Source organism: Periplaneta americana, chromosome 2 (assembly GCF_040183065.1).
Source record: "Periplaneta americana isolate PAMFEO1 chromosome 2, P.americana_PAMFEO1_priV1, whole genome shotgun sequence".
Taxonomy (NCBI): domain Eukaryota; kingdom Metazoa; phylum Arthropoda; class Insecta; order Blattodea; family Blattidae; genus Periplaneta; species Periplaneta americana.
In genome coordinates this window covers 203,841,001-203,862,524 of record NC_091118.1, presented here as the reverse complement: position 1 = coordinate 203,862,524, position 21,524 = coordinate 203,841,001, and the positions used below count along the sequence as shown (strand labels likewise).

Here is a 21,524-nt window from a genome sequence, read left to right as displayed (position 1 = left end):
GTGCATTACAAAATCTCGGAAATTAAAAACCCCTCTCTGCTCGATTTCTCAAAGTGTTCCTCGATTTTGTAAATAGCACTTCCCTACCTTGTACTGTAATATTATTATTAACTTTCATGAATTTACAATCACAGCATATTTTAATTTTTTTATTTTAGTAGGTTATTTTACGACACTTTATCAACAGAGCAGATTTTAATGTAAGTGCAATATGAATATGCCCGAATGGACTTAATATTAATATTTCATGCAAATGCTAATTATTAAATTTTATTTATGTACATTTAATTGACCTACGTGAGAAATTTCAGACCAATCTGACAAAAACTGTTGTAAAAGAAGCTTTTTTTTTATTCCATAAATTGCTTAAAATTTTAAAGTGAAGAAAACAGCATTAAAAACACATTTATCTCAATTCACGCACCATATGTCTTACCACTTTTGGTTATATGGTTAGATGATTTAAATCAGTCTCAAATATACGTAATTACTATCATAAAAATCATATTCAATTCAATTCAATTCAATTCAATTCAATTTATTTGGCCATTAGACATAGAGTTTTAGGCTTCGTCAGAATACATTGAAAAAAAAACATATAAATACATTTTAAAAACACTAATAACAGAAACAGTGAAATTTAAGTAATACAATCAAAACATGAAATAATTTGAAACTTTTAAATTGAAGAAATCTAACTAAATTGCAATTAAAACTTATTTATTAAAATACAATTTCATACAAATTTGTGTTGAAAAACTCAGCAACAGAATAAAAGGGATTATTTAATAACCAATTGTAAAATCTAGTTTTGAAACTACTGATTGGTAATTTATAATATTAACTAGGAAGCTTATTATATAATTTCATCCCCATAATTAAAAAGTTTGTATTGCTCTTGTGTAATCTAGAATATGGAATATTAATTTGTTCACTATTTCTAATTTCATGATCATGTGAATTGTCTTAATTTTTCATCATTATTTCACCATAGTATCTCCTTAAACGTAAGAAGTGAAGGTTTCCTGTGATGAACATCACGACATTCCCTGTTAATTGATTTCTCTTTTAACACATAATTCATAGCGACTACCTCTTGCCATTATTCCGTGCACTCGTTTGTCATGTTTCGTGACGTGAAGTGGGGGTATTTATCTGTCCTTGGGGCTTCCAGCAGGCCTAAGCAGCTAACTGTTCCACACTACGCTTTACATAAAGTCATTTCTTGGACAAGTCTCACTCCACGTCATTAGTTTCGAAAGTGTGTGCAGTTGTGGGGAAGTGTGTAGAAAAGTCTGAAGTGAACATTGTGAGTATCGCCGCTTGAAGTGTTTAAAAGTACACGGTGAAGGGGAATGTTTCATAAGCTGACGAGCAAATATTCTCATGGGGACAGATACAAAAGTTATTTTTTTTCTTCCACTATGTTAATAATGTCAAAACAAGTGCTTGTACAAGTTTTCGGCCACTCGAGCGCAATTACGAGATCCGTAAAAAATAAGTTACCCTGGAACCGTTTACAGAAAAGAAACACAATTTCATTTCAAAAATTTATTGTAGGCCTATGTCAAAATTGTAGGTCAAAATTACATAAATTCTTACTTAACAAATTAACTGCTGATCAATATTTATTACATATAATGAAACTAACATCTGTCCATTCTTTTTATTATCATTAATTTCTCTAAATAGATTTACATAACCTCTAATGGCAATTACATTAATATTCTCATTATAGAAATATATTTTAGATTTATATATATATTTTTTTTTTCTCCCTGTAACATAGTTCTAGTAAGCTTATATTAAATTAATTTTCATCATTTTTACTAGCTATCTCAAATCTCAAATTAATTATAATTGATTGAATTAAATTAGTTCATAAATTAAGTTACTACTTTATCTTATAGGTTTATCTAAATTTAAATAAATATGTAGTCTACTAGTCGTTAAAACTTAACTGAAGAATATTGCTGGAGAACCTTTTAAGTGTAGTGTAAATATTCGTAATTTAAATATGTATTGTATTGATTAAGATTGGTTGAGTGGAAGAGAAGGCCTTATGGCCTTAACTATGCCAGCGAAAATAAAGCATTATTATTATTATTATTATTATTATTATTATTATTATTATTATTATATATTTATTCACACTGCAAATGAGTATATACCCGGTAGCAATAGTAACTAATTACACTCAATAATGACAATTAATAAAAAATACAATTCATAATAAATTAATAATAATAATAATAATCAATTAAAATAGGCCTAACATTTAAAGTAAATCTAATTTGTATCTTACCCTAAGTTCGAACTAAAACCCAAGAGTATGATATGTTCATACTTGCACAAGTATCTTTCAGCACTACACTCATTTTGCTGACAACTCACTCACTGCACTGGGACTACGACACATTTCACTGATACTATCCTGATTTCAATAACACTTCAAAAACATTTCAGTGATGAAATACTTTGCACTGCCACTATAAGCTATAAAACTTCACTGACACAAACACACTTCACTTACACAACACATTTCACTGACACAACACACTTCTTCACTGATAAAACACTTCAAATAACAAAATATCAATTACACCCTTTAAATAGTGTATAGGCTTATAATATACTATCGTCTATTAGTTAAGTCCTTAAGCCTATTTTTAAATACATTTTTGGTTATTGGTAAAGCCTTTAGTAAGTCTGCAGGTAAAGCATTCCAGTCCCTGATAGTACCATTGAGAAAAGAAAACTTTCCAGTGTCCGTCCTCTGTCTTCTTTCCCTCAATTTATAACAGTGGTCGTTCCTTGAAGAGTAATTTGGCGGCTGCAACCTATTTTTTATTTCTCTCCAGGCAGGCTCACCTCTGTATGTTTTGAACAGTGCGCATAATCGAATTCGCGTTCTTCCGTCCTTGAGTGTGTCCCATTTTGATGGTGAATTATTACGACAGATACAACAACTGTTGAGCTAGTTTTCAATATATTCATTCCCCACTGGAATTGAGACATGAGTCATAACATCGGATCAACAGACAGGTGCATACGGCTGTCACTAGGGTTGCCAACCCTCCCACATTTCCCGAGATCTCCCGTATTTTCCCATAATTTTTAACAATCTCCCGGCTCCCGTATTATTCTTCTCTTCGAGCATTTTTTCCCTTATTTTTTTATAATGTAAACATTTTTATTCTAAATTTTTTTTTTGTCGTGAATGATGATCGTTTATATGATGAGTTTTGTTATTCAAGAGATGCATTAAAATATGAGTCTTTATAGAACGTTATGCTTGCCAAAAATGTGTTCCAGTGCTCACCCGTTTAAAATCAAACAGTGTTAATGTTATAAATTTGAAAACTTACTTACTGGCTTTTAAGGAACCCGGAGGTTCATTGCCGCCCTCACATAAGTCCGGCATTGGTCCCTATCCTGAGCAAGATTAATCCATTCTCTATCATCATATCCCACCTGCCTCAAATCCATTTTCATATTATCTTCCCATCTACGTCTCGGCCCCCCTAAAGGTCTTTTTCCCTCCGGCCTCCCAACTAACACTCTATATGCATTTCTGGATTCGCCCATACGTGCTACATGTCCTGCCCATCTCAAACGTCTGGATTTAATGTTCCTAATTATGTCAGGTGAAGAATAAAATGCGTACAGTTCTGTGTTTTGTAACTTTCTCCATCCCTCTTAGCCCCAAATATTTTCCTAAGTACCTTATTCTCAAACACCCTTAACCTATGTTCCTCTCTCAAAGTGAGAGTCCAAGTTTCACAACCATAAATAACAACCGGTAATATAACTGTTTTATAAATTCTAACTTTCAGATTTTTTGACAGCAGACTGGATGATAAAAGCTGCTCAACCGAATAATAACACGCATTTTCCATATTTACTCCCGAGTGTCATTTATATTTCTTACTGTTGCTCCAAGATATTTGAACTTCTCCACCTCTTCAAAAGATAAAAAAGAATAAAAAACTAGCTAGTTTCGTTCTAACAATACCAAGTATTAATGCTCATCTCATGAACAATAATTGGACAGATGTTAGAAACATGGGCACGACACATCTAATCAAATCAGAGCTGCAAACTGCAGTTGACTTCAACTATTACGCGAGACAAAATCTGTCTCAAAATACTATTAATTTAAGCCTAGCCTAGTGTAGAATAAAGTTATTTTTCAGTAACTGAACAGAATAATTTGCCTATTTTATATGAAATTTTGTCGATTCGCTAGTCCGCCGTAATCTCCTAAAAAAAATTGGCAGTCCCAGCTGTCACATACCTACTGGTTCTGTTCCCAGGCGGCAGACTTCTACGACACAGGGATACAAAAGTTGATCCCACGGTATGACAAATGTCACAATTCCGATGGGGAATATGTTTAAAAACAGCTCAACAACTGCTGTATATGTTCCATTCATGAAATTGTGTTTTCTTTTTGTGAACGGCCCCAGGGAAACTTTTGACATTATTAACACTGTGGAAGAGTCCACACCTTTGGAGTAACGGTCAGCGCGTCTGGCCGCGAAACTAGGTAACTCGGGTTCGATTCCCAGTCGGGGCAAGTTACCGGGTTGAGGATTTTTCTGGGGTTTTCCCTCAACCCAATATAAGCAAATGCTGGGTAACTTTAGGTGCTGGACCCCGGACTCATTTCACTGGCATTATCACCTTCACCTCATTCAGACGCTAAATAACCTAAGATGTTGATAAAGAGTCATAAAATAACCTACTAAAAAAAGATTGTGGAAGAAAAAACAATTTTTTTATCTGCCCCCATGAGAATGCTCACTATCATCACAATCATCGTCATCATCATCATCATTATAACGGCTCGACATCCTTCGGGACCTAACTCTCCAGCCAGACACACACGAAGAAACTGATGTGGCGTGTGGTTAGCGCGACGCCAGGCCTCCACAGAAAACTATACAGTGCATCATATTAAGAGCCTAAAAACGTTCATGCAAATGCGAAATTCGAACCCAGGACCGTAGCGGTCCCTAGCGTTAAAACGGCAGCCTTGATAGCTACAGCTACCATGAAGATCCCAGTGAAGTATAAGTTGATCTATAACTGGTGTCCCACTATTTTGTAGACATCCTAGTATTTCGTTTTCTACTTAGTACTTTATTATTATTGATATGATTGCTTTCGCCAACATCTTCGAACATCGAGCCTTTTACAGTATCTATTTTCTCATAATTTTAACGTAAAATGTTCAAGCGGAACCACATTTGAGTAAATTGTCCGATTTCCTTGTAATACGATGATGTCACCCATGGTAACACGTGGCTTACTTCTATCATGTAAGCCAAGTGGTAACATTGAAAGAGAAGTGTAAATGATTTTCAATGCGGTCCGACTCATTCCATTGTCTAATGGGTCTCGATGTTCTGTAACTGTATAACTTACATCCAGAACGGGAATGGCAAACATGATCCATCACCAATCAATATCTGTGCTAGGACACACTTTCCTTTTCCACATGTAAGCATACTTCATAAGTATATGATTATGTCTCGTGACCAGAATATTGTACGAAATGGAAATATAAAAATTGGAAATTTTACCTTTTGAAGAGGTGGAGAAGTTCAAATATCTGGGAGCAACAGTAACAAATATAAATGATACTCGGGAGGAAATTAAACACAGAATAAATATGGGAAATGCGTGTTATTATTCGGTTGAGAAGCTTTTATCATCCAGTCTGCTGTCGAAAAATCTGAAAGTTAGAATTTATAAAACAGTTATATTACCGGTTGTTCTTTATGGTTGTGAAACTTGGACTCTCACTTTGAGAGAGGAACAGAGATTAAGGGTGTTTGAGAATAAGGTGCTTAGGAAAATATTTGGGGCTAAGAGGGATGGAGAAAGTTACACAACACAGAACTGCACGCATTGTATTCTTCACTTGACATAATTAGGAACATTAAATCCAGACGTTTGAGATGGGCAGGCCATGTAGCACGTATGGGCGAATCCAGAAATGCATATAGAGTGTTAGTTGGGAAGCCGAAGGGAAAAAGACCTTTAGGGAGGCCGAGACGTAGATGGGAAGATAATATGAAAATGGATTTGAGGGAGGTGGGATATGATGATAGAGAATGGATTAATCTTGCTCAGGATAGGGACCAATGGCGGGCTTATCTGAGTGCGGCAATGAACCTCCGGGTTCCTTAAAAGCCAGTAAGTAAGTAGTAAGTAAGCATACTTACTAACTCCATGATTTTTGTGTTGAAAACATGAATCAATAAGTGAGTGAGTTAATAAACGAATGAATGAATGAATGAATGAATGAATGAATGAATGAATGAATGAATGAATGAATGAATGAATGAATGAATGAAGGAATGTGCATGTCAGTCAGTCAGTCAGTCACACAGTGAGGGAGTCAGTGTGTCAGAAAATGAATGACAGCCATTCCAGTTGTCATGGATGTTACATTTTTACCATTTTCGAACTCTATATATTGAGAATGAAATAACTTTGTCAAGTTTTAATATTACAATCAATTTAGATTTACAGAAAAAAAAGTCGTTGGAAAAATTTATTATTATTGCAGAAAATAAAGAAAAGGTTCCGTCACGGATGTTACAAGATTTGTGAACTCACTTCACACGTTATTAACAAAAATATAAAACTCAAGTCTCTTCCTCAAGCAAAAAGAGATTCATTCTCATAGTGTCCAAGTGAAAGTTATGCAAATCTCATGGTATTCAGTCAGTTCACAGAAACATAACCGGTAAATATTTCATAGCTGTTTCTTTCACGTTATGGATGTTACACACATTTTATCACGGATGTTACGGATGAGTTAATGTCCTTCATTTTTCCAGTTTCAAAGCAACTGTTGACATTTGTAAGTCAAAATATTCACCTGAACTGTAAGAATAATATTATTATTAACCCAAACTACTGAAAATAAATGGCAGAAAACATGTAGTACAGAGTAGAAAGTTCCTTGATCCTGGAGCTCTGTAATTAACAGTGCATACTCTCGTCTTCAACAATAGCTCCTTGAAAAACATATATTAACAGCTGTTCTCTTTAGGAGTAAGTGCTGCAAACTTTAGGGAAACAAAACAGTACCTCTTACCCAGCCAAGACCACTTAGATTCAATGCCCATGAAACTTGTAAAATATTTTTTCTTTTGAAAATGAAACATTAGAACATTTAAATTTAGAGCCGTATCTATGTCCTTCCTTCACAATACACACAGCCCGTTCCTGGAATTCCTTGTCACAGGAAATCAGGAGCAGTCGGAGTCTAAAATCTTTTAAGTACACTCTACTTAGAAATGTCTTTAATGAACAGAACTAGACTCTTGCGGAAGTTTCTAAATAGTCTTAAATGACCAAGTTGTTATTTTTTTTCTCCTCTCTCTTCTTCTTTTTTCTTCTCTTTTCTTTTTTTTTATCTTCATATATTACTTAATCATTTGTGTTTGTATGCCATTTAGTAGGACTTTGCTAATCAACATTTTATGTCTTGTCACTCATATGTATTCTCCAATTAGTATATTAACTGAATAATATATCTCAAGTAAATTAATCGTCCAATTTGTCTCGGGCATTTTAGGTCTTATAAATTGTGTGTGTGTGTGTGTGTGTGTGTGTGTGTGTGTGTGTGTGTGTGTGTGTGTGTGTGTATTCCCCTTATGTTATGATGTAACTGATTTTGATTATGTGTAATGTTCTACTTTATTTCATATATTTTGTAACTGATCTTGACTATCTGTAATTTTATATTATGTAACTGATCTTGTCTATTGTAATTTCCTACTATATTTTATGTAATTTCTAAGGTATTTTCTTTTGTGTTGTTTTGTAATCAAATTTTGTATCTCATGTATATTATTGAAACCTGGTTGAGTGGAAGAGAAGGCCTCATGGCCTTAACTCTGCCAGGCAAAATAAACCTACTACTACTACTACTACTACTACTACTACTACTACTACTACTACTACTACTACTACTACTACTACTACTACTACTACTACTACTACTACTACTACTACTACCATGTCTTACGCTAATAATTAAACTTCTAGACTTGGGACCCGATACAATAAGTTTACTGTGCATGTACTATAGGTTGTTGATTCGATGCAGGTAGTGAAAGATGACAACGTTGTTATTCAGACAAGAGTACGGTAGTATGGGGAAACACACACATATGTACATTCTGAAAGTAAATATATATTAAACAATGATAATGTCAAAAGAATGTGAAAAGCATTTATTCTCCTGTCTTTTATAAGCATTTGTGTTTAATTATATACAGTGTTAATGGCGGAAGTAAACATGTAGCAATTTTAATTTCTTCATTTATCCTATTGGTCGTCTTTAGGAAGTGCAGTTACAGTACCGAATGCAATGCACTACAAGATACATTCTCAGTGCCCCAAACGTACACCTTTTTCGGTTATTTGTCAAACACAGTTTGTACTGTGAAAAGCTGCGCTCTACGTCGCATGACGTGATAGGAGCAAAACGAAAAAACCTAACATCATTGCAGTCTCTAAGAGACAGTCCTTTATTCTCGGGTGACTCTATGTCCACTAATTTGCTGTTTATATTACACAATGTTCCATATCCGTTATTTTTTACATAAAATTGATTTCCACTTCTGTTTTACACGTTCAGTACCCGGTGTACTGGCTGTCTCATTAATTCTCCGTGTCATTTCCTCAACTAATTTGAGGGCTTCCGGCATCTCTTGCTCTGACTTTTCTAACCGTGTAATAGTTTCAGACACAGTTTGAAAATAGGTTTGTATGAAAACCAAATTATTCATCAGAACCTTCAAATCCAGAGCGTTTTCCTTTGAGTATTTGTTGGCTTTCTTTCTACAGTACCCCAACCCACTGTACGCTTTACCACTACACTCAGTACGCCGTTATGCGGATTTCCCACAGAACTGCTCTATCGGGTCCGAAGTCTCGAAGTCTACCAATAATAAACTACATTCATTCAATTAGTGTTCTGCCTAAGGGAAGGTCTTTCATTGCAAACCCAGCATTCTCCAGTCTTTCCTATTTTCTGTCTTCCTCTTAGTCTCCGCATATGATCCATATATCTTAATGTCGTCTATCATCTGATATCTTCTTCTGCCACGAACTCTTCTCCCGTTCACCATTCCTTCCAGTGTATCCTTCAGAAGGCAGTTTCTTCTCAAACAGTAACCCAGTCAATTCGTTTTCCTCTTCCTGATCAGTTTCAGCATCATTGTTTCTTCATCCACTCTTTCCGACACAGCTTCGTTTCTTACTCTGTCCATTTCACACGCTCCACCCTTCTCCATATCCACATTTCAAAAGTTTCTGTTCGCTTCTCTTCACTTCGTCGTAATGTCCATGTTTCTGCCCCATACAATGCGTCTCTCCAGACAAAGCACTTCACTAGTCTCTTCCTTAGTTCTTTTTCCAGAGGTCCCCAGAAGATGCTCCTTTTTCTATTAAAAGCTTCCTTTGCCATTGCTATCCTCCTTTTGACTTCCTGGCAGCAGCTCATGTTACTGGTTATAGTACACCCAAAGTATTTGAAGCTGTCTACTTGCTATACTGCCTCATTTAGAATTCGCAAGTTTACCTTTTTTACTTTTCTTGCTATGACCCTATGACCATGGTCTTCGTCTTGTTTGCATTTATCTTCATTCCCTACTGCTCACAGCTGTCATTTAGCTCCAGTAACATATCTTTTAGTATCATCTCTTCTGCTAACAATGCCATATCATCAACAAATCTTACACACTTTATTCTTCTTCCTCCTACTATCACTCCTCCCATGTTCTGAAAACAGTTCGCAAAGAATAACCCCCTGAAATTAAAGACAGTAGTTACTGTTCACTCTGTAGGGTAAAGTTGCCCAATTCCGTAATATTCCTAATCCCGTGATACTTTTTTTTTTAATTGAATGTCAGTCAAAACTTTGTCGTTCGACCATAGCGCCAGACATCTTTCTCGAATGGGTGCGTTTTTCACCTACTTTTGAGACATCGGTGAACTTCCTAGCAAAATACCCAACCTCGTGACATTCAGTGAAAAAAACGTATCACGGAATTAGGAGTATCACGAAATTAGGCAACTTTCCCTATATAATAATAATAAATTATGTTCGTTACTATTGAATATTTCGTGCGCAAAACTTGTCAATGTTATCGTACTTGCGAAACATTCATATCCACTTACATAAGCGCGGACTTCAGGAAGGGTGGGAGAGGGGCAAAGCACTTTGTGTTCCTTCAACTTATAAAGCCAGGAACGTCACCCCTCCCCCTATATTAATATAGAGTCTTCGCCTGTCCAAATAATTTGAAGGGAGATTCCCTCTTGTTAAACAAAAAATTAATTTTTTTGAAAAATGAAATAGGACATAAACCAAGTGGTTAATTCAAAGCCATAGAGAATGTCAGCTGTTGCCATGGAGTCACATGGTTATCTTGTTCTAGTCATGGCCATCGTGATATAACTAACTACGTACGTGTTCAAGGTTCTAAAAAAGCAAAGGAACTGTTATACGTATTGAACGCATTTCAAACATGCAATTAGATATAAACTTGTTCATTGTTGGCCATGTTATGACTAAGAATGTGACGTCGTATAATAACCTGTCTTTCTTGTTAGCCACGATGGACATAATTAGTGACGCAAGTTACAATGCCCCCTGCCTTTCCTCTTGCATTTCAGGTAGGTAACTCCACTTACCTGATGTAACGCTGTCTATGATTCACTTTTTTCTTTTTTTTTCAGTTCAGTTCAAATCTATCAACTATTGCGATCCAACAGTAAGTAATAGCAGCCGAAAATAATAATGCAGAATTAACAATTTGAAAACCATCATCGTAACTCAGTCTGGTAAGGAGCTTACCTGTCGATCTGCAGTTGCACTCGGGCGCGAGTTCGATTCCTCCTTTGGCTCATTACCTGATTGGTTTCTTGCGAAGTGTTCAACCGTAAGTTAAATGTCAGGTAATCTATTAGCGAATCCTCGGCCTGATCTCGCTATCACCAATACCAAAGACGCTAAACTAATTTATTTATTTATTTATTTACTAGCCGTACCCGTGCGCTCCGCTGCACCCGTTAGAAATAAATATAAAGTAATTACATAATTAAAATAGGACATTTGACCAGGGAACATTCGTGTTTGATAGAAGGATAAATCGTTTAATATGTTACTTAATTTAAATTGCATCCAAATAATTAAAATGCGATCATTTTGGTCCAGAGACACTCATTTGGTACAATGACAATTCCTTTAACATGTTTCTTAATTTTTATTACATGCAACCATAGCTTAATGAAGACTGACATCATTTACATTTAATGTGTATATTTTATTTTACTTGTTATCGGTTTCCATTGAATTATGGTAATAACTAAATTTTAACCTTTGTATTCAACGTATTCAGTAAATTCAGTAAATGGCGCTTGGCCCACTATGGTTCTGAACCCTTCAAATAACTTGAATTATATTATATAATATTACATACTAATATTATATTATATTATATTATATTATATTATATTACATTATATTATATTATATTATATTATATTATATTATATTATATTGCATTACATTATATTATATCAGAAGTTACTGTAATAACATTATAGCATTATGTCTATCTAGAGAAACTACACTTTCCAATGGTGAAATAATAATTAATTATACAAATCGGTTAATTTAGCTTCCGATATTACTTCATACAAACACAGAAACATTCTCTGTAAGCTATCTTTCATAGTTTTTGATTGTTGCTGTCCAAGGCCATTTATAGACGAAGTCATTTGTTTTTTAACTCATTGCACGGCCTTAGATGGCAGTTATTTTAATTTTAAAACTCATTTATCTCATTAAATATCAGTCCTATCAAACATTTTCAAGGAATAAAACTTATCGAAAATTATTTTTAAAGAAACATTTGTTATGTAACATTTTTCACAAAAATCAATAATAAGCGAGATATTTCGAATTATTTAATTCAGGCCCTCTTATAACCCTCCTTTTAAATAATGTATTTTGAATGCCATATAGCCTAAAATCTAAGTTACGACGAACTTAATTTATATTCCAATTTTCATCGAAATCCGTTCATCCATTATCGCGTGAAAATGTAACAAACATACAGACAGACAGACAGACAGATATACAAACAAAAATTTCAAAAAAGCGATTTTCGGTTTCAGGATGGTTAATTATATATGGTAGGACCAATTATTTTTGGAAAATCGAAAATTACCAGAAAAATTTCGGCTACAGATTTATTATTAGTATAGATTTACTAGCCGTACCCGCGCGCTTCGCTGCACTTCTTAAAATTAAATATTGGCAAATCTAAACACAGTTTTGTTATTACTTAGTGAATAGTAGCTTTTTGTATGTTGTAAGTCGTTTGCTCCTGAATCATTTTCAAAGTTGTATTTAAAACTATGAATTTAACTATTATTATCATGCAATGCACCCTGGAGTTGTTCAGTCAACTCTACTTTTAAGATTGATACTATCCCGGTCGAGGCACGTTACCTGGTTGAGATTTTTTTCCGGGGTTTTCCCTCAACCCAATATGAGCAAATGCTGGGTGACTATTGGTGCTGGACCTCGGACTCATTTCACCGGCATTATCACCTTCATCTCATTCAGACGCTAAACAACCTAAGATGTTGATAAAGCATCATAAAATAACTACTAAATAAAGTAAAAAAATTATCTGAAATGAATTATACTTGTAAGAATTGAAGACTCTTACTCTCAGCTGGAAGAAAATTTCCAATTAAATGATGAGCCTATGCTTGAACTTTAAATGATGGAGTAGAATTGAATTTATGCATTTATTGTACAGTTTATTCATTTTATCTATTTTAACACAATTCAATTCAACATAGTTAAAATAATGGAATGCTAAGCTAACGTACTATTACTGCACACTAAATCAATACACTCTCGTTGTTCTTTAATTCTCTGAGATGAAAATGAATGTGGTAGGCCTACATTAACATTATTTTATTATTATCGGTTAATTAGCTTCTGAGATCACTTCATACAAACACAGAAACATGTTAAATGAATAGCTTTCGTTTGTTGTTGTCCTAGGCCCCTTATAGACGAAGTCATTTGTTTTCGTTTCATTACAGCCCATTAGGTGGCAAAAATAAAACGCATTGTTATTGTAAAACTCATTTATCTCATTAAATATCAGTCCTATAAAAATTTTGCAAAGAATAAAGCTTGTCGGAAATCATTTGTAAAGAAACGTTTGTTATGTAACACATTTCACAAAAATCAATAATAAGGGAGATATTTCGATTTATTTAATTCAGACTCCCTTATAACCCCCCTTTTAAATAACGTATTTTGAATGTCATATAGCCTAAAATCTAAGTTACAACGAACTTAATTTTTATTCCAATTTTCATCGAAATCCGTTCAGCCATTATCGCGTGAAAAGGTAACAAACATCCAGACAGACAGACATACATACCAACAAAAATTTCAAAAAAGCGATTTTCGTTTCCAAGATGATTAATTATACATGTTACCACCATTTATTTTTGGAAAATCGAAAATTACCAGAAAAATTTCGGCTACAGATTTATTATTAGTATAGATTTATTTATTTACTTATTTATTTATTTATTTATTTATTTATGTATTTATTTATTTATTTATTTATTTAGCTAATAATTGTAACATAAAATATAATATATACAGAAAAACTTTAGCTCGCCCCTGAAAGAGTAGAACTCGTGCTCAGGGGCGGATTCCTGAATTGAAATTAATAAGTATACAATACAATTTGTCTTATGTCTACTATGCAATTATATATAAATTTAAATTCACAATTTTTCAATTTTCATAAAATCCATACATTACTTTTTAAATTTAATACTAGAACTATTAAAATTGACAAGATTAGGGTATTTAAATATAAATTTGTTATATATTTTTGGGCCTAAATTACTACTATGATTAAATACTGTAACAGTGTTGCATTTTGGTTCAAACAAGCTTAAAGTATTCAAACCTTTTGTTTAATAATTATGGGAATACAATTCAAAATTATTTCGATTTTTATGTATGAATTTTATTAATATAGGAACATCATTTTATTTTTACTAACATTTTTAATATTAACCTGTCTATACCTTTAGAGAACCGGAAACACCGCTTGCTCCCCCCTCCAAGACTGGAGTTCGATGATACTGGCGTAAAACACAAATCACTCTACTAGGTATAGGAAGAAAGAAAAGTAGTTCATCCATTAACGTAAACTAAGAAATATCGCGATTTTGAGTTTGCTAATTGTCATTAGGTTTTTCTTTAATCAAAGTACAGTACTCTATTAAGAATAAGTGTTTTTACTCACGAACGTATTTATTATGCGGTGTATATTATACTGTCTACAGCACATTAGCGTACAATATAGAGAAAGAAGTTAAATTGAAAAATAATCATAATATGAATATTTAAACACAATTTTGAAAATGGTGGCCGTTCATTTCGATACAGGCTTCAGTTCTTTTGTGCATATTATCGCACTATAGACTATTGCATCTAATTCCAATTGCCAGTTTCTTCCTTCGTACTAGTAACTCATGTTGAAATAATTCTGTACCTACTCTATAAAAGAGTACCTTACGTACTGTAAATTCAATCTTCACTTCTGCCCGACCCGCACAGATAAAATTACTCCGACATGCTATCTACTGTCCGTCCAAGTGGTTATGCCGCATGATTGTAGAAAGGGATGAAATCACGTGACAGTTAATTACTTAACGAGGCCCTTTTATTTAAGTTAAATTAAACAGCTGTATAATATTACGTAAACGCCCAATTCCTAAGATAAATTAATGTTTTCAGAAAAGAGCTAAGACAGCCCAGCTTTTACAGAGGGGCGAGCAGAAGCAGGTGGGGGAAATCGGGATGCGACCTAGGCAAACGGACAGTACCTGTGCGAAAATATGATTCAATATTGAAAGCTCTTTCGTCACTGGAAAACGCGAACATATTTCTGGAACGTACTATACTCAGTAACTCAGTACTGCGTACTAGAGTCTGTGTGATGTATCTTGTCTCACTGTGAAAAGAGAGAGAAAGGAGATATGTCTTACTTCGTCTGTATTGTTATGGCGATGGGGGAATAGAGCTATGCCGTCCATCCACCCAGTGGCGGAAGGGACCAGTTGATACATTCTGTAGCACAAAATAAAATTACAAAATATCTCTCTTTGTACTGTGTATTTCCGTCACTGAGCTTGTCTTTCAAGAAATTGAGTTCCGGTAGCCTGCACAATAACAAGGTTTTGAAAGGAATACTGAAAATTTACAACCCTCCTATAATCTCCACCTTCATTTGAAGGGACTTGGTTTTATTGTTACTGAGACAAGATAAACCTTACCAGGTATATCTGCGGTCTTGGCTTTGTGTGGAGTTGGAACTTCATTAGTAGAAGGGGTGGGAGTGAAGTACATTCAAAAACTCAGGTACAATAAAAATTGAAGTAAAAATAAAATGATGTCCCTGTACAATATAATAAATTGGTCTTATGTTAAGTACATTAAAGTCTAAAAACAAAACAAAATAACCTTGTAGTTATTACTGGTTTGTTAAAAAAGAATTAACAGTGAATTCGACTCTATTTTTTACTAATATCACTTGACAAATGTTTAATATTATTATTATTATTATTATTATTATTATTATTGTTGTTAATTTTCAACATTATTCATAAGCAATTTAATTTGTTAGGAAATTTAAAAGAAACCGTTATTAACATTCCGTTTTAAGTGATCGTTTCTTATCATTATCGTCGTCGAGGATTTGTGCTTGTTAAGTGATAAGTAGGGAACGGAATTTGGAGCAGTATTGGGATCTACACAGCCATTTGTTTACAACCCTTTATACCAAGTCCTCCCCTCCATGACATACTCGCAGATCTCTGCACGTCAGCAACAGGTGAACGGGACAGTTGTCGCATAAGAACTTCAACATGCAGGTTTGCAGTTCAGAGTAGTGAAGTGCGGGTACAATACCGAAAATGAAACCAACTAGCGATACAAAATTGAAAGACTGTATTTGTAAAAGCTCAGATCGAGTATCAAAATTCAGGAAACAATTCCCTAAATTATCGCTTCCTCCATGTCCAGTTCTTAAGAGATGGAGGTCATGGTTAGAAGCTTGCAATAATTATTATTACGCACATCACCTCCAATCTGTGAAGAAAGTGGTCCAGACTTATGACGCAGCTGCGATACAAATATGACAGGAAAGCTAAATGATAGAATAATCAAAAAAGAAGTCATGGATATTAAGTCAAATTTTTTATATTTACCGGATGCCATTATTTGGTTAGAAAAGTCAGGGGTAGAACTAGTTGAGCAAATAAATATTATGAGGACTATTGTAAATAAACTGAGTGCAGTAGAAGGTGAAGTAGGAAAACGTGTTGGTGAAAAAATGAACAGAGTTTTGATTAAAAATGATAGGTACAGTATTCTCAGTCAGATTGCGGATGCACTAACAAACACGTGTCCCAATGACGTCATTCAACGTGTGAATTTAATTGACGTATTTTGTTTCAAGTACTCTCCAATTGTCTCTGCAAATGTAGAGCGGAGTTTTTCCATGTTAAAAAATTTCCTTCCTTGCAACAGAGAAAAGTTGTGTTTTGAAAATTTGAAAATGATGTTTACAATTTATTATAACAAGGCACAGCAGGAATAATTGTTTCATCAACAAAATATAGCATTAATTGAAAATGCTATTTCGTTTGGTTCTACATTTTGTTCAACATTTAATGATACTCTATTAGACTATATTTTAAATATTGTAGTATATTGCATATATTGTAAATACTGTAGTATACGTAGTATACATATTGTCATATTTCATGATATTGTAAATAAAGGTTTTAATTTAACACGTTCCTGACAGAAAAAACATACATATTCAGAGGCGAGTTCAATACAGAAGACAACTGTCTATCAGCCATCAATATTTCCACTGACACGCGAGTCATTAACGCCAGTTAATAATTATGTATATTTGTAATGTTGTTTACTGGTGTCTTGTGCGTTGCCAAGAAAAAAAGATGTAGTTCAAAATGAAATGCAGATTATGTATGTAGGCCACTATATGTCATTAAACTATTCCATATGTTTATTCTGAAATACGTTCACAGCACGTTGCGTGTAAGTTTGTATGAAGTGTACTGTACTCGTCCATGCTCTGTGACGCAGCTCGCTTGACAGTCACTGAGCTACGAATATCTATACTAAGTTTCACCATTCTTTATAATACTCCAAATCCCTTTCCCTGGTGATAAGCATAGGTAGGAAGTTCATACCAAAATAATAGATTTCAGTTGAATACAGCGTGGAGTATAGATGTCATCCGCGCCTCGCCCAGCTCCCACTCGCTACAGACGATACGCAGTTCACATAAACAACGCATAGTATCATTCTGTGGAGCTGTATACAGTCGTGAATAGTTTGAAGAATATTGTTAATTTATATTCATAGTACAGATTCTGAACAAAAGGAGCTATTCTGTACTATTTACTTAATCATAATCAGCTGCTGCCAAACAGTCCGAAGGAGAATAGCAATGGCAAAGGAAGGTTTTAATAGAAAAAGAAGCATCTCCTGCGGACCTCTGGAAAAAGAACTAAGGAAGAGACTAGTGAAGTGCTTTGTGTGGAGTGTAGTATTATGAGGCAGAAACATGGACATTACGACGAAGCGAAGAGAAGCGACTGGAAGCTTTTGAAATGTGGATATGGAGAAGAATGGAGCGTGTAAAATGAACAGACAGAGTAAGGAACGAAACTGTATTGGAAAGAGTGAATGAAGAAATAATGATGCTGAAACTGATCAGAAAGAGGAAAAGGAATTGACTGGGTCACTGGTTGAGAAGAAACTGCTTACTGAAGGATGCAGTAGAAGGAATGGTGAACGGGAGAAGAGTTCGGGGTAGAAGGACGAAGTGAAGAGAAGCGACTAGAAGCATTTGAATGTGGATATGGAGAAGAATGGAGCGTGTAAAATGGACAGACAGAGTAACAAACGAAGGTGTGTTGGGTGGAGTGAATGAAGAAATAATAATGCTGAAACTGATCTGGAAGAGGAAAAGGAATTGGCTGGGTCAGTGATTGAAATGAAACTGCCTACTGAAGGATGCACTGGAAGGAACAGTGAACGGGAGAAGAGTTTGTGGCAGAAGAAGATAGCAGGCGATAGACGACATTAAGATATATGGATCATATGAGGAGACAAAGAGAAAGGCAGAAAATAGGAAAGACTGGAGAATGCTGGGTTTGCAGTGAAAGACTGCCGTTGGACAGAACGCTATGAATGAATTAATGAACGTTAATATTATGTTTGATTCCAAAAAAATAAATAAATAAATAAATAAATAAAATAAACTCATCTGTTATTAAATAATTTTGCAAACGAGAGTGTGTAACACGTTTATTTTTTCCCGCATTAATCTTCGTTAAATGTTGGTTGAAAGACAAGTTAATTAATCAGCTGTCAATACTTGTTTGTTCTGCTGGTTTGTTGACGTCTCGTGCTGCCGTGTTACTATGCAATCGGTTGCGTTACAGTGCAAGTTCACTCAACATCGGAATTACGATACGAACTCCTAGCTGTTATTGCAATAGAAATGACAAATTTTCTTTAAAATAATTATGGGTTTAATATTATGTGCCACATACTACTGGGTGTTCATTTTAAAGTGTGTCATGACGTCACTGTTGATGAGTCAGCGATTTGAAGCGAGTTTCAGCTTTTGTGTCAGAGAAGTTGCCTATCAATAAAGGCGTTCAATCTGAACTTGAGAACGTGTGCGGTATAACTTGAACGTCGTAGCAACAGATGGCGGTCTGTACGGTCTGTGTGCTACCATAACCTCTTTCGAACTGTGTTTTGCGCGGGCAAGTCGTACATTGGTTCCGTACGGCAACATTCCACAATACAAATCAGATGCTCCGTGTCCATGTTGACAGTCGAAGTTAATGTCAACAAATACGTAAGTAATCGTCTTAACCCTCTCCATATATCCCGACAGTAAGAAAAAACTCACCTCAGTACATGTTTCGAAACAGTTCACATTCCTGCCACTACCGGCGTTACTGTACGTATCGGCAAGTACTCTTCTGAATGAACGCCGTACTTACTAGGCAACTTCTCTTGCACATAAGTAATACACCTCTGCGGAAGTGTAGGAAGATTGAATTCTCTAGGCTCATCGGCTAGCCACATGACGGCATTAAGCGAGCCATGACACACTTTGAACTGAACACCCAGTAGATACACTATTAGATTCACAAGGTAGCTGGTAAAATTCATGTTCTGGGAATAATAAGTTAATTAAGTAGTAAAATATCTCTGCAATCGAAACGAATTGGGAATAAATTTGAATAAGGAACAAAAAACAGTTTCCTTCCCAGGCAGGATTCGAACCACGAAAGTCTTAGTTACCAGTCTATCGTGCTCTGGAGTGAACAAGGCTCTGAAATCAGCTACAAGGGTCGGTCCGGTTTTTTTTTTTTTGCCACTACTGTACATTTATTATAGACCTGATAGGTTGCGATTGTTAAGTTGTACACATTTTTACTGAATCACTCTATATTTACTCTAGCAGGAACTATATTTTGTATCAGAATTTATTCAAAACTTTTTTCAAAATCGTATAAATGTTTACATAATACTTAGGATAGTGTAGCGTAAATCGCACCGCTTGCTAAATCGCACCACCGCTAGTTTAAAACAAATTACTACAGCATTGTGGCATCTAGTGATATTGTTATAATCTACCATATGAACCTCCACCATGTCACTTGATTTCTGCCACTTTTTTGTGTCAGCAGCGTGGTGATAGTGTATCTAATATAATCGCTCAGGTGGATGTATATTTAGCTAACATTTTGTAACTAAATAATGGATTTGTATGCAAAGGAATCCATAATCTTAAAATGTTATTGGTTAAAAGAAATATTAAAGAACATTTAACTTAGTACAATTTTCGAACATGTGGTGATTATAGACTAGAATGAAGGAAATAATAACTTATGACGTAGTTTCTTAATTCGCACCACTTTGTAGGTGCCTAATTCGCACCGGTGCGATATGAGCAACTGTAGCAATTCTAACCGTACAAAAGAAGGCCCCAAAACTTTAACTGAACTAGGAATGCATCAGGTGGGTGCAATATCAAATGGTGAAAAGGGCGTTAATACAACAAGTGTGTGTTGTACAAGCGCACCAGGTATTTTGTGCCACCTGTGATAATTTTTAAACGTCAAACAGTGCATCCTACATTATCAGCTGGTGCTCCTCCAGGATCGTTATTTGTTTGTTCTGAGTCAGGTTACAACAGTGAACAATTTGTCGAACAGCTCAAACGTTTTATTTGCCACTGAAACCTGCCATAGAAAAAAGTGCTGCTTCTGTATGTCCACCTATACGACCCATTCCAAACATTTAGAAGCTAGATTATCTCGGGAAAATGGTATGCTCCTGTTTCAGCTTCCTCGTCATAATACTCATAGGCCCAGCCTTTAGATGTTTCTATATCTTCAAATCATTTCAGACAACTATATCATGAAGCAGTGGAGATAATTGTGGAGAAAAGGTGACGCAGTTTACAGTTTGGACTGCCTGGTGAAGCACATGGCAAATGTATAACAATAAAAAACGCATTCAGAAAGTTTAAATGTTACGTAATTTACGCTCTACTTTTTTCAATTTCATTTGAAGATGCATTACTCTCTTTCATTAATTTAAATAAACTTGTAATTTGCATTTATTGCATTATTCATTCAAATACTCTTCAATATGTTCAATATTAAAAGCTTTCCTTCATCCTGTTCCCTGCAGATAAAGAGGTGCGATTTAAGAAACCGCAGGTGCTATTTAGGAAACTAGTTGCCTAAATGGCACCACTGACATCTGTTTCGAAAATGTTATTTAATTAAAAATATTAAATCAAATTCAAGGATAATTTTTTTACATGAAAGGTAAATGTTCTGGGAATGTATCTCCAGCGAATAGGGATTATAAAGAATGGACACTTCGCGTCAGTACCTTTGATGTAGCCGGACCGATTTCAAGGACCTTCAAGCCAGCTAGAGCGTCAGATTCTGCTTTCTCCCTAGAGTTGGCGCTGACCTCACACCAGCTAGCAGTCCACACAGCGCAAATATAACACACACAATTAATACATCTAGGTACATTATGTACTCAAATAAAATAAATTGGATCCATAAAATAATAAATCTGTCATTAACTGTAATGTCTAGACTCTAGAGTTCCTTTATAATGAGAGTTCAGACGTTGACCCCAACAACAATTAAAATATGTAATGATTTGATAGCGCTGAAAATGGAAAAACAAAACTCTTACGAGAAGTAAAACCATATACCTATATTACAGTATATACAAATATTAAATGAATTCGATACTTAATTTTATAATGTATTATATTATTTTATAATAT

The 21,524-nt window shown here is 34.8% G+C and overlaps 1 protein-coding gene across 2 annotated transcripts in view; it reads left to right on the top strand.

The window, feature by feature from the left end:
- Nucleotides 1-1,174: 1,174 nt before the first annotated feature.
- LOC138695070 (stearoyl-CoA desaturase 5-like) overlaps nucleotides 1,175-21,524 on the top strand; it is a 69,433-nt gene continuing 49,083 nt past the window's right edge. The window contains exons 1-2 of one of the 2 annotated variants that reach the window (XM_069819432.1): nucleotides 1,221-1,309; nucleotides 10,771-10,805. The gene's annotated coding sequence lies outside the window, so the exon portion shown is untranslated. Of the gene's footprint in view, nucleotides 1,310-10,770; nucleotides 10,806-21,524 lie in introns of both variants that reach the window. The other variant, XM_069819431.1, reaches the window with a different exon arrangement.